The sequence below is a fragment of the Vombatus ursinus genome, unplaced genomic scaffold, assembly GCF_900497805.2.
Source record: "Vombatus ursinus unplaced genomic scaffold, bare-nosed wombat genome assembly UNPS02013931.1, whole genome shotgun sequence".
Classification (NCBI taxonomy): Eukaryota; Metazoa; Chordata; class Mammalia; order Diprotodontia; family Vombatidae; genus Vombatus; species Vombatus ursinus.
The window spans coordinates 1,470,603-1,483,466 of record NW_020953709.1 but is presented as its reverse complement, the minus strand read 5'-3'; positions in this window follow the sequence as shown (position 1 = coordinate 1,483,466).

The window sequence follows — 12,864 nt, the reverse complement described above, 5'->3', positions numbered from 1 at the left end:
AGGGCAATTGTGCACTCCCCCACCCCTACACCCTGCCCTCTCCCTTTCACTGGTCTATTTATTATCTCTGCCCACTTCTTTTAAAAATAATTTAGTCTGATTCAAATTCAATTCAATTCAACACACAACGAGCCTTTAGTGTAAGTGGGATACTGGGATGTAATGTCTCCCATTTTTAGAGCCCTTGAAGTTTGCACAGAGCTTTTGAAACACTCCTCAAGTAGTCCAAATATCTCCATTTTGCAGAAACTAAGCCACACATGGGTAAAGTGACTTGTCTAAGGTCATATAACCTGGTGTCAGAACCAGAATTTGAACCCAAGTCTCCCGAATCCAGGTCCACTATACCACACTGTCTCTGGGGAATGACCTTGACCTGAAGCTCCAGGGCTCTTCCCTATGCCCAGTGTCCTCAGACACTCCCCTGAGGGAGCCAGAGCCGGCTCAGCTGTCTGCCAGCCCCCTCTGGCCCAGGACTCAGCTTTCTAGTACACCTGAGTGGAGGATACCTGATCTCCTCTCCAGTGAAGGGACTTCAGGACATAAAGCTGAGGAGATGCAGGCCAGAGGGGTGGACTGGCCCAGCCCTGCCTGAGCTGCTTCTGTCTGCCAAAAGCCTAGGGAAGAGCCAGGCCTCTCTGCTGGGACAGGGGACCCAAAGAGGAAACCAAGAACGAGGGATTGCATTCCCCAGGGAACAGATGTCACGGTTTCTGTGCCCAGAACAGCATTATGCACCTCATGGAGACTCAACACATTTGAACTGAGCTGACATCCGCGTCTCTCTGTGTGATCCCTGGCAAACCTCTCCCCTTCTCTGTGCTTCAGGGTTATCCAGCTGTAAAGTGAGGAGGATCCTCTTTGGACCTCCCACTGAGGCTGAGGGTCAAAGGGAGAAAGAGAGAGGAGATGCTCTGAAAGAAAAAACGCCAGCGGAACAGTAGTGACGATTGTCCTGAATAAATTAACTTCTGTTCAGCCCCTGGGTGTCCAATCCTCTTGGATCCGGGCCCAGGACCTTCCCTGCACACAGCAGGCAGGACACAAATGTGTGCCATTAACCTGGCCTCAGAGGCCTGGAGGCCCAGGTTCAAATCCCTGCTCTGTCCCCAACTGTCTGCAGGACCCTCTGGAGGTCCCTACCCCTTCCAGGCCTCATTTCCCTCCTCCTTTACAACAAGAAGAAAGAGCTGTTTGAGGAGATCTCTAAGGTCCTCCTGTGTTCTAAGGAGAGAGGGATCTAGTTCCTCATTTTACAGATAAGGAAACTGAAGCCCAGAGAGGTTGTGTATTGTCTGAAGTCACACAGCTATTAGGTGGCAGGGGAGCTGGTCTTCTCCAGATCTAATATTCTCTGTTATAAGGTCTCTCTCAGCTCTGAGCTTCTCTGTTCTGTGTTCTAAGATTCCTCCCCTCTCAGACATTCTGTATTCCGTGTTCTAAGGTCCCTCCCTCCCAGCTCTGACATTCTAGGAGTCTCTGATTCTCTAGGAGTCAGCCATTATCCCTCTCCAACTTAGATGATGCTTTTGTCATGTCTCATGGATGGAGCTGGCTCCCTGCACTTGCCCTTTCTGAAAAGTGACCTTGTAAGGTCACAGAATCTTAGAATGGGAAGAACCTTCGAGGACATCGAGTCCAACTCCTGGAGCAAGGACCCTCATGTCAGTGTCTCAGGCACGTGGCCATTTAGCCTCCCTGTGAAGGCCTCTCCTGCTGAGAGTCTCACCCCAGGAGCCTTGAACTTCAGCTTTGAAAAATACTTCGATCCCCATATTCCAGTATAATTGTTTCCCTTTGCACTCCTATGTATTTTATGTGATGCTTTGAAAACATGATTCTGAGAAGGGGCCCAGAAACTTTGCCAGACACTGCCCAAGGGGCCCATGACCCACAAAAATGTTACAGACTCTGGCATCTGCTAGTGACTCGGAACTCATCCCCCCTGAGGCAGTCCACTCCATTTCGCTTGTTGGTTTGTTTAATTACAAAAAATTCAATTAACACACATTTGTTTTCTCCCTCTCTCACGTCCTCTTCACCCATTAAAAAACAAAGGGGGGAGAGAGAGAAACAAAACTCATATAAGAAAGGGGCATGATCAAGCAAAATACATTTCCACATTGGTAATGTCCAAAAACGTGAGCCTCATTCACCTCCCTCTGGTGGTGGGTAGCATCTTTCATTACTGGACTTCTAAAGTTCTGGTGGGGCAGCTGGGTGGGGCAGTAGTTAGAGGGCCAGGCCTGGAGTCAGGAAGACTCCTCTTCCTAAATTCAAATCTGGCCTCAGACACTTCCCAGCTGTGTGACCCTGGGCAAGTCACCTAACCCTGTTTGCCTCAGTTTCCTCATCTGTAGAATGAGCTGGAGAAGGAAATGGCAAACCGCTCCGGTATCTCTGACAAGAAAATCCCACATGGGGTCACGGAGAGTCAGACATGACTGAAATGACCCAACAAAAAATGTCCTAGTTAGTTATTTCCTCAATCAGAATTCTTTCAGGACTCTCTATCTTATCAATATCTTTCCTAAATTGTGATGCCCAGAAACTAATATCGTAGTCTACATGTGGTTTTACCAGGATAGAGGATGGTGGGAATGGGTCCCTCATTCTGGACACAAGTCTTCTCTCATCGCTGCTGAAGATCACATTAGCTTTTGGAGGTACCATAGTACAGGACTGACTCATATTAATTGAACTTACGGGAGGGAAGGAGGGAGTGAGGGAGGAAGGAAACAAGCATTTATTAAGTGCTTACTACATGCCCAGTTGTGTTCAGTGGTGTCCAACTCTCCATGACCCCATTTGGCATTTTCTTGGCAGAAATACCAGAGTGGTTTACCATTTCCTTCTTCAGCTCATTTTACAGATGAAGAAACTGAGGCAGACTGAGTGAAGTGACTTGTCCAGGTAGTAAATGTCTGAGGCTAGATTTAAACTCAGGAAGATGAGTGTGCCTGACTCCAGACCTGGCAGTATGCCATTGCCCACCCAGCTGTCCCCACTATGTGCCAGGCACGGTGTTAAATGCTTTACAAATATCATCTCATTTGATCCTCACAACAACCCTGGGATGTAGGTGCTATTATTATCCCCATTTTATAGTGGAGGAAACTGAGGCATACTGAGATGAAATTATTTGCTCAGGGCACCATATGTAGTAAGTGTCTAAGGTTGGATTTGAACTCAGGTCTTCTTGACTCCAGGCCCAGTGGTCTATCCACAGTACAACTTAGTGGCTTTATAGTTCACCAGAATCCCCAGATCTTTTTTCAGACAAACCACTATTTAGCCATGTCTGCACCATCTTGCACTTTTTTAAAAAAATGATATTTTTTTTCCGAGTACAAGTAAAATCAATTTTTAACATTCATTTAAAAAAAATTGAATTCCAAATTCTCTCCCTCCCATCTCTGCCCCCTGCCTAAGATGGCAAACAATTTGATATGGTTATACATGTGCAATCATGTAAACCACATTTCTGCATTAGCCATGTTGCAAAAAAGAAAACATGCAAAAAAACCCCAAAACCATGAAAAAATAAAGTCAAAACTGATGTGCTTCAGTTTGCATTCAGACTCCATCAGTTCTTTCTCTGGAGATGGGGAGCATTTTTCATCATGATTCCTTCAGAACTGTGTTGGATCATTGTATTACTGAGAAAAACTGAGTCATTCACAGCTGATCATCATTACGATGTTCCCCTGGTTCTGCTCACTTCACTCAGCATCAGTGCATACAAATTTTTCCAGGTTTTTCTGAAGTCTGCCCGCTCATCATTTCTTTCTTTCTTTCTTTCTTTCTTTCTTTCTTTCTTTCTTTCTTTCTTTCTTTCTTTCTTTCTTTCTTTCTTTCTTTCTTTCTTTCTTTCTTTCTTTCTTTCTTTCCTTCCTTCTCTCTCTCTCTCTCTCTCTCTCTCTCTCTCTCTCTCTCTTTCTTTCTTTCTTTCTTTCTTTCTTTTTTGATGAGGCAATCAGGGTTAAGTGACTTTCCTAGGGTCACACAGTTAGTAAGTGTCATGTGTCAGAGACTGGATTTGAACTCAGGTCCTCCAGACTCCAACACCAGAGCTCTATTGCTCATCATTTCTTACAGCACAATAGTATTCCATCACATTCATATACCACAACTTGTTCCGCCATTCCCCAATGGATGGGCATCCTCTCAATTTCCAATTCTTTGCCACCACAAAAAGAGCTGCTATGAATATTTTTGTACAAATAGGTTCTTTTCCCATTTTATTTTTTAATGTCTTAGGGATACACACCTAGTAGTGGTATTGCTGGGTCAAAGAGTATACACAGTTTTGTAGCCCTTTGGTCATAGTTCCAAATTGTTCCCCACAGTGGTTGGATCAGTTCACAACTCCACCAACAGTGCATTAGTGTCCCAGTTTTTCCACATCCCAGACCTGAAGGTGACCTTGTGAGTTTCAAGAGGTTCGGAGGTTTGTGGGTTCAGTGACAGCAGCGTCTCTTTCCTAGCCCCCTCCCTATCTCTTTCCTCTCTCTCTGTGTCTCTTTCACACACACACATACACACACACACACACATACACATGCTTCTGTATCATAGAGAACAGGTATGTGTAAGAGGTCTGGTCTAAGCCTCGCCGTGTTGCCAGTAAACAAGTATTTGGAGTGGAGTTTGGACAGTATGATGCAGAGCTGAAATGTAAAAGGCCTGATTGGCAGCCTTTCAAAACTGTTGTATATTCTGATGAAGTTTAAATATTAGCCTCCCAGCATTTTGTGACAGTATCTATAAGTCACTAAATCCTGTTCTGTCAACCCACACTTTTATATTTAGCATTTCTTGGGTGTGTAGGTATAAATTATCTGTCCCACATCCAATTAATATTTTACACTGAGTACCTTTCTTTATTTCCCCCCTTTTGAGAGAGCCCCCTTGATTTGTGAGCCACGATCTAATTTACCATAATTAAGATCATCCCTTGGATGCTGGGCTGGGGGATTTAATGAGCCCGAGAGTGAGTGATAAGGGAACTCTTTGCCACCTGAAGCCAGGGCCCCCAGGTCCAAACAACCTGATTGGGTATGAACAGGAAGGGCATGGGGCAATTGGCCTCTATGGGCCCATAATCCTATGTCTTCTGGCCTAAAGCACCTCAATTACTCTCTCTAAGCCTTGGATTCTTCATTTTTAAACACAAAGGTTGGCCAGAATATCCTCTAAGATCTCATTTTACAGATTGGGGAAATGGGACCTGGGGAAGTTAATGAGCTGGAAAGGGACCTTAGAGATCTTTTTAGTAAAAACTTCTCATTTTACAGATGGGAGAACTGAGACCTGGGGAAGTTAATGAGGTGGAAAGGGACCTGGAAAGTCTTTCACTCAACCCTCATTCTCACAGATGGGAAAACCGAGCTCCAGGGAGGTGGAGGCACACCTATAGTCGCAGAGGTGAGCCAATATCAGAATTGGATTTGAACCCAGGTCTTCTGATTTCCAGTCCACGGCCTCCTTCCATCACAGCTATTATAAAGGAGGTGGCACTGGAGATGAGCCCTGACATTGGGTAGGATGTCCTCAGGCAGAAGGTGTGTTACAGATGGCCTGTGGGGGCAGCTGAGGGAAGGTTTGGAGGAGTCTGATGAGAGATGCCCAGAGCAGGAAGATTAGGCAGGCCAGGTCATCACTGGGCAGCGGGGCTGGGACCACAGGAGATCCTGGATGCCTGTGAGAAACATGTCTTATCCATCTTTGGTTCTCCCATAATGCCTCTCTCACACCGGGAAGATGGCAGCCACTTAACACATAATTACTGATGGAGACTGACAAAGATACCAGAGCCTGCACTCATAGAGAAAGCTTGAAAGCACCTTAGAGGATTCTCCTGAAACGTCAAGGCTGGGCGAGCTTCCACAATAGGAGAAGGGCTTAGATAAAAGGAGGCAGGAGGCTCAGCACCCACTTTGGGTTTGGTGAGGCCTGGCCCTTGTCACCAGCTCCTTCCAATCCATCCCCCCTCCCCCCCAAAAAGCACTTCTCTCTTTGTTTCCAGCAGACTGCGGAGCTGAAGCCAGAAGCAATCTCAGAGACCCTCTGGTCCAATCCGTTAGTTTACAGATGAGGAAACTGAGGCCCTGGGAGGCTGGCTTAGCCAAAACCCCACAGGCTTCTGCCCCGAGATTTGGAAGGGACTTCAGGGGCCCGTCTGCTCTAACTCCTTCACGTTACGGATGAGGAGATGGTGCTTAGGGTTCAAGTGATTTGCCCAAGGTCCCAGGCATTAGCGCCAGCAATAGGATTTGAATCTAAGTCCTCAGACTCCCGAGTCGGTGCTTGGCCCAGAGCATCTCACTGCCTCCCTCCCTTACACTACATGCCCATAAAACATGGCAGCCCTTCCAAAAGAAAGGCTTTATTTTCCAAATATTTTTTCTTTCATCTTGTACTTCCATTTTAAAGAAGGAGACATAAACAGTTACTTACTGGTCCTGGAGAGGAGATGTGGATTCGAACCCCGACTCTGGCACACCCCAGCTGTAAAAGCACCCATATCACTTCCTCTCTCCCCACCCTCCTCTGGCCTTAGTTTTCTCATCTGAAAAATGGGGAGAATAAAACCAACGCTACCTCCTTCATGAAGTACTTGGGAGAAACGTGCTTTTGACTTTCAAGCGCTGGAGAAATGTGAGTTTTTATAGCTATTTCTCTTTTGCACACTGCCTCAGGCACCCCCGAGGGTGATATTCAACCTCCCCCCGGCTGGGCTTGCCTGCTGCCCTGGACCTTTGTCCAAAGGACTACAGAAGTTTTCTTTCCTCTTTCTACTTGTATTGAGAGCAATGCTTTGATCTTCACTGACTCAGCCTTGCCTGAGGGCAGTTATTGTATGCTCAGACAAAGAGTCTTTCCGCGGTTTCTGTAGGTACTTTATGAAATGGGGGGGTATAAGCAGAATGATTATTAACCTGTATGAAGCCCCCACAGTGTGCTGGGTGACGAGAACAGTGTGAAGGCCTGAGTCTTTTCAGGAGGAGTACAAAGGGGCCTTCCCAGCGGATGTCTGGGGGTGGCTGGCAGGGGTTGCTATGGCAGTGTCCCTATGTGGGCTGCCGCTGGTGGGCCTAGAGCATTGAGGGGACGGCTGCACTCTGAATGATGTGACACATAGTCAAGCTGACACGCGATGACACATTGGCAGATGAAAGGGCCCGCTGGCAGGTGTTGATGTCCCTAAGGATGCTGTGGGTAGCTAGTGGGGGCTAAGGACAGCTACTCACTCATCTGAGTGGCTGCTGATGCATTGGAAGGGCAAAGAGTGATGGACTTGGAGTAGGGAAGGACCTCAGTTTAAATCCTGGCAGGGCCTCAGTTTCCTCATCTGTAAAATGACAAAAACCCACACAAGTCTGGTTTCCTGGGCACACAGGATTCACATTAGGGAGGGTGAAGATGACAGGGTGGTGGTTGGGGGTGGGGTGTGTGTGCCTACAGCCTGTAAGTTCAGTGGTGGGGTAGGAAGCCCTTGGCTGCGAAAGTGTGAGAACGTTGTTTTCCAGAGACAGATGGAGTCACATACAACTCTGAACATCCCTTCGTTCTCTTTCTGACCATCTGGTGGGGGAGTCACTCTCAGGGAATATTACTCCGGACAACCAGACACTGAGAGAAAGAAACAGAGCAGCCAACGCTACCGATGCTTCGGACCCAGGCTGGGGGAGTGCCTGGGGACTCAAATCAGTGACACAGCTGACAAACCGGCTGCCGCTGCCCGGGCCCCAAGATGGTATGAATGGTTGAGGGTGAATCTCTCTGCACTGGTATTTCTGCATTACTCACTCTCCAAATGATTCATCTGGCCATCGTCAGAAACTGGATATGGGGAAGGCTTTGGGCAGGTAGCTCGGGGCAATGGAAGGGAAGCATGACCTCACCTCCACCCCACAGAGCCAGCTGGGCATCTGACCAAGGGCAGCTGGCAAAGCTGCCTTTTCTTTTAAATTGGCATTTGGGGATTTTCCGAGGAGGAAAGAGGAGAAGAGGCCACAATTGGAGACACTGCTTGGTACAGTAGGGGATTGTCTCAATGACCTGGTAGGGTAGTTGATCGTTAATGACTATCCCAAGATGGGTGATGGTGGTAGTGATGATGGGAGAAATAGTGGTGATCATAGTGGAAACATTAAAGATGATGGTGAGAATGATGGTGGGGGTGGGGATGGCAACCATGGTGAGGATGATGGTGGGGGTGGGGATGAGGATAGCAATGAGAGATCACGGTGGAGATGGTGACAATGTGGATGATGGGTGGATATTGATGGTAGAGATAACATTGGGGACGGCAATGAAGGCCAGGATGGTGGCAGGAGTTGCGGAAACAGAAATAGCGGTGATGGTGATGATGGCAGAGATGGTGGGGGTGGGAAGGAGATATTGATGGTTATGATGGTGGGATGATGACAATGGATGATGATAGTAATGGTGATGATGATGATGGTGGAAATGACCACAGTGGCAATTATGAAGATAATAACGGCAAGGATAGTGATGGTATTCAAGATGGTGATGATGAAGGCAGTGATGTTGGTAATGGTGATGATGGTGGAGGGGATAGGGGCCATGATGGTGATGCTAGTGATGGTCACGGTCATGATGGAGGCACTAGTTTTGGTGATGGTGATGATGATGGTGGAGGGGGTGGTGAGCAGCAAACAAGGATTTTGCAGATCTGAATTTGAGCCTCAACTATGCTATAAACTAGCTGTGCGACCTTAGGCATGTCACTTAACTTGCTTTGAGCCTCACTTTGCTCATCTTTAAAATGAGGGGAAGGAACTAGATAATTTCTAAGATTTCTTTCTGGTTCAGTAAGGAATCTAAGATGGTGATGGGGATAATGATGGTTGTGAGGGTGATAGTAACTGCTGGCATTGGAAGGGCTGGGGTGCATAGTGTCCCTAGCCACATCTCCCCATCTATAGGCTGAGACGCTGTGTGCACGGGGCCCCCCATTCCTATTCTGTGTCAGCAGAGTGGGCTAACTATAAAGCTTTATATACACAAAACCAGGAGACTTCCAGGAGGGTCAAAGGAGTAAGTGATAACCTTGTGCAGGTCCTAGCTTGGACATTATTCTCCCACTAGCAATAATAATCCAGAAGAATTGGTCCACCTGAAGACAGGTACTTTCCTCCCAGGCAGAAGCTGCCTAGTCCTTGCTCTCCGATGTTTGCGTCCCTAATGTTGTTCAGCTGTTTTCAGTCGAGTCTGAATCTTTGTGACCCACTTTGGGGTTTTCTTGGCAGAGGTACTGAAGTGGTTTGCCATTTCCTTCTCCAGCTCATTTTACAGATGAGGAAACTGAGGCAGGGTGACGTGACTTGCCCAGGGTCACACAACTAGGAAGTGTCTGAGGCCAGATTTGAACTTGGGAAGATGAGTCTTCCTGACCACCATGATGCCTAGCTGCCCCTAATACCCCAGCTCTTCCCTACTTGCCTTTGACCCTGAGGTCTGGGCACTTTGAAAAGAGGTGTGCAGTAGTTTCCTTTGTTTTCATTTGGACCCCTTCACTCCCCCTTTGTCCTGAGCCTCAGCACTGCCGCCAGACTCCTTCCTGGCAGGCCCCGCCCTCCATCCACTCAGGTCCTGAGTAAATAAGCAAAGCCCCAGGAAGCTGCTGAGTTATCATTTCCACATTGTACTGCACCCATGCATGTGTGTGCACACACATGGACATGCACACACGGACACAGATACACGCACACACACAAACACACATGCATACACACATGGACACGCGCACATACACATGTGGCAATACACACGTGCATACACATACACATATACACGGACTACATGCACACACGTGGGCACACACACCTGCACACACTTGTGCATGCACGTGTACACGCACACACAAACACAAGCGCACACACGCATGCACACATGTGGGCACACACATGTACACACAAACACACATGCACGCACACACATACACACATACTTGTGCACACATGCACACACATGTACACACACAGTTGGCCCTCCCAACTCCTCATGGCAGGGGTGTACCGATGTTCTCCATGCTTGGCCCTTTCTGCCCTCTTATCCTGGCTTTGGAAACATCTGCTTCTTTTCGCTCCGGCCCAGCTTGATGAATGGCCCCCATCCCCAGACTCCCCGGGCCCCTCTTCACAGTTTTCACTTCTCTGCATAATGAAATCCAGACTCTGAATTTGGTTTCTTTCCTACACAAGCAAGTCTGCTGTTTGTATAAGGGATGATTATGGCAAGTCATGTAACTTTTCAAAGTCAGGAACACGCGGTACGGAGAGGATCTGAGGATACATCACCATACAGATCTCGGGCCTACTCTTTAAATCCTGGCTAGAGTTGGGCAGAAAGTTCAGTTCAAATGAAGAGGATGAATGAACGAAAAGAAAGAAAGAATGAATGAATGAGAAAGCACTAAGGAGGTACTCACAGTGCCTAGCACCATGCTGGTACAGAGGTAAGAGCTTAGCTTTAGCCAGAGGACCTGGGTTCAAATCCTACAGTCCCTCAGCCTTCCCTGAGTCTCAGTCTCCTCATCTATAAAAGGATGGGCTCGGACTTCCAGCTCCACATCTATGAATACAAATCCACAAGTGAACCATGACCCAGTGGAGCTTACATTCTAATAGAAGGACACAGAACACCCAGGAAGCTGGCTAGCTCCAACAGCTGATAGCTAATGGACTGACTAAATCTTCCCTATTGGAAGAACAAGCTTGTTGAGGGCAAGGTCTGGTTTCCATTCTGGTCTTTGGGTCTATAGTTCTGACAGACAATGTGATGGATATGAGCTGACCTTGCTGGGAGAAGGCCTGAGTTCTAGTCTCACCTTTGACACATACTGAACAAATCACCTTGCCTCTAAGATCATATGGTGCTGAGTAGGTGCCCAGTGGACGAAGTGCTTCCCCCAGAGTCCCTGAAGCCAATGAAAGCACAGGTCCAGACCCCACCACCCCCAAAAATCCCCCAAAGTGACTTGCACATAGTAGGTAATAAATACTTGTTAATGAAACACGTGATAATAATAATGATAATGGTGGTGGTGACCATGCTGATGGCAGTGACAGTGGGACCTTGGAGTAAAACTGGCCTATTTGCCATTCCCTAAACTGGACACTCCATCTCTTGCCACCATGACTTTGCCCAACTTATGCTCCATGCCTGGCATGCCCTTTCTCCTCACCTCTGGCTCATCTCATGAGTGACCTTTTCTGAGCCCTGGGAGGGTTATTCTTCCCTCCCTACATAATGACGTGTCTATGTCTCAGTTAGTGTGTGTTTTCTCCCAGTAAAGCACAGGCTTCTTGGGGATACCATTTCCTATTTGTCTCCGGTCCCCAGTGCCCAGCATACAGAAGGTGCTAAATAAATGCTTGTCGGTTGAATTGGACGATGGCGGAGGTGTCTCTCATGGCAAAAGTTAAGATGCTGACGGCGGATAATGTTACTCATCATGTTCATGGTGGCCGAGATGATATTAATGGTCATTTAGAAGGATGATGGCGGTAATGGTGATGGTGAGAATTGAGTATGATTGAGTGGCTCTAGGATGGCAGTTTCCTTCTCTTATTTCTGACTTGGCCTCCAATCCTTGGTCTTCTGTGTCACTGGGGTGGGGGGTGTTGCCTATGGCTCTCAGGTTTCAATAGCCGACGCTAGGCAGAATATTGAGTTGCTTCTCCTGGGAGCATCTGAGAAGCAGGCCGTCTCTCAGCTCTGGTTTCTAGCCTGGCCCCTTCAGGAGAATGACCTCAGCTGGCAGCTTCTCCATGTGCTCAGGGCAATGGCTGAGAGCATTATGCAATGGCAGAGTGCATGAACTCACAGGGAAAGGAAGCCTAGGATAGCAAAGACAGCCCTGGTCTTGAACACCTGGGTTCATTTCCTAGCTCTGACACTTATTAGCTGTGTGACCCTGAGCGCGTTACTTAACCTTTCTGTGCCTCAGTTTCCCCATCTATAAAATGGGAATAAATAGTGCATCCATTGCCTACCTCGCCGATTCGCTATAAAGAAAGTGCCTTGTAGCTCAGGATTGCTTGAATGGGAACAGGGGATATATCAAATATATACTATCTACAAAATCTTTTGGTTCCATTAATATCCCATCAAATTGAATTCTCTTTTTTGTTTCAGTTTTTTTTAATTGTTAACCCTAGTCTTATACATCATAGAAACAGGAGCTATTTTCATGGGGATGGGTGAGCTTTTTAAAGGAGGATATTGCTCTGACCCCAAAGCGACTACTTTATGTTGAAATTTCTATCCATAAATCTTTTTTAGCTGAGATGTTCAGTGAATCCAGGGGCACATTTGCCTTCTGTCTTCTGAATGCCATCTTGTTTCTGAGTCCCCAGGACCATCCCACAAGCTCAAGGCACTGCAAACACCAGAAATCCTGGGTGGGTTGAGGGGACCCCATGGAGGGACATTCTTGTTCATGCTGCTGTCTATCAGGATGGCATGGGGCTGGGTAAGACTTTTCAAGCCTTCTCTGGGTGTGGGAGGAAGGGGGTGGGGGAGGGCCTAGGATGCTTCATCTCTCCCAGTCTGATTGACCCCATCCACCTTGTCTCATTCTGTGCTGCATTATCTAAAGGGCATATTAGGAATATGCCAGGGGGTGTCTGGAGTTCCCACCTTAGCCCTGGGCTGGAGAATTTTCCTGTTTTCAAGGGTGGGGAACCTGTGGCCTCGAGGCCATCAATGGACTTCACTTGAGGACCTAGAGGGCCACATGTGGTTCCCCACCCCATCTTGGAACCTGGGCCCAGCCAAGAGGCAGGAAAGAAGGAATAGATGACAAGATACAGACTGAGAAGAGGATTACAG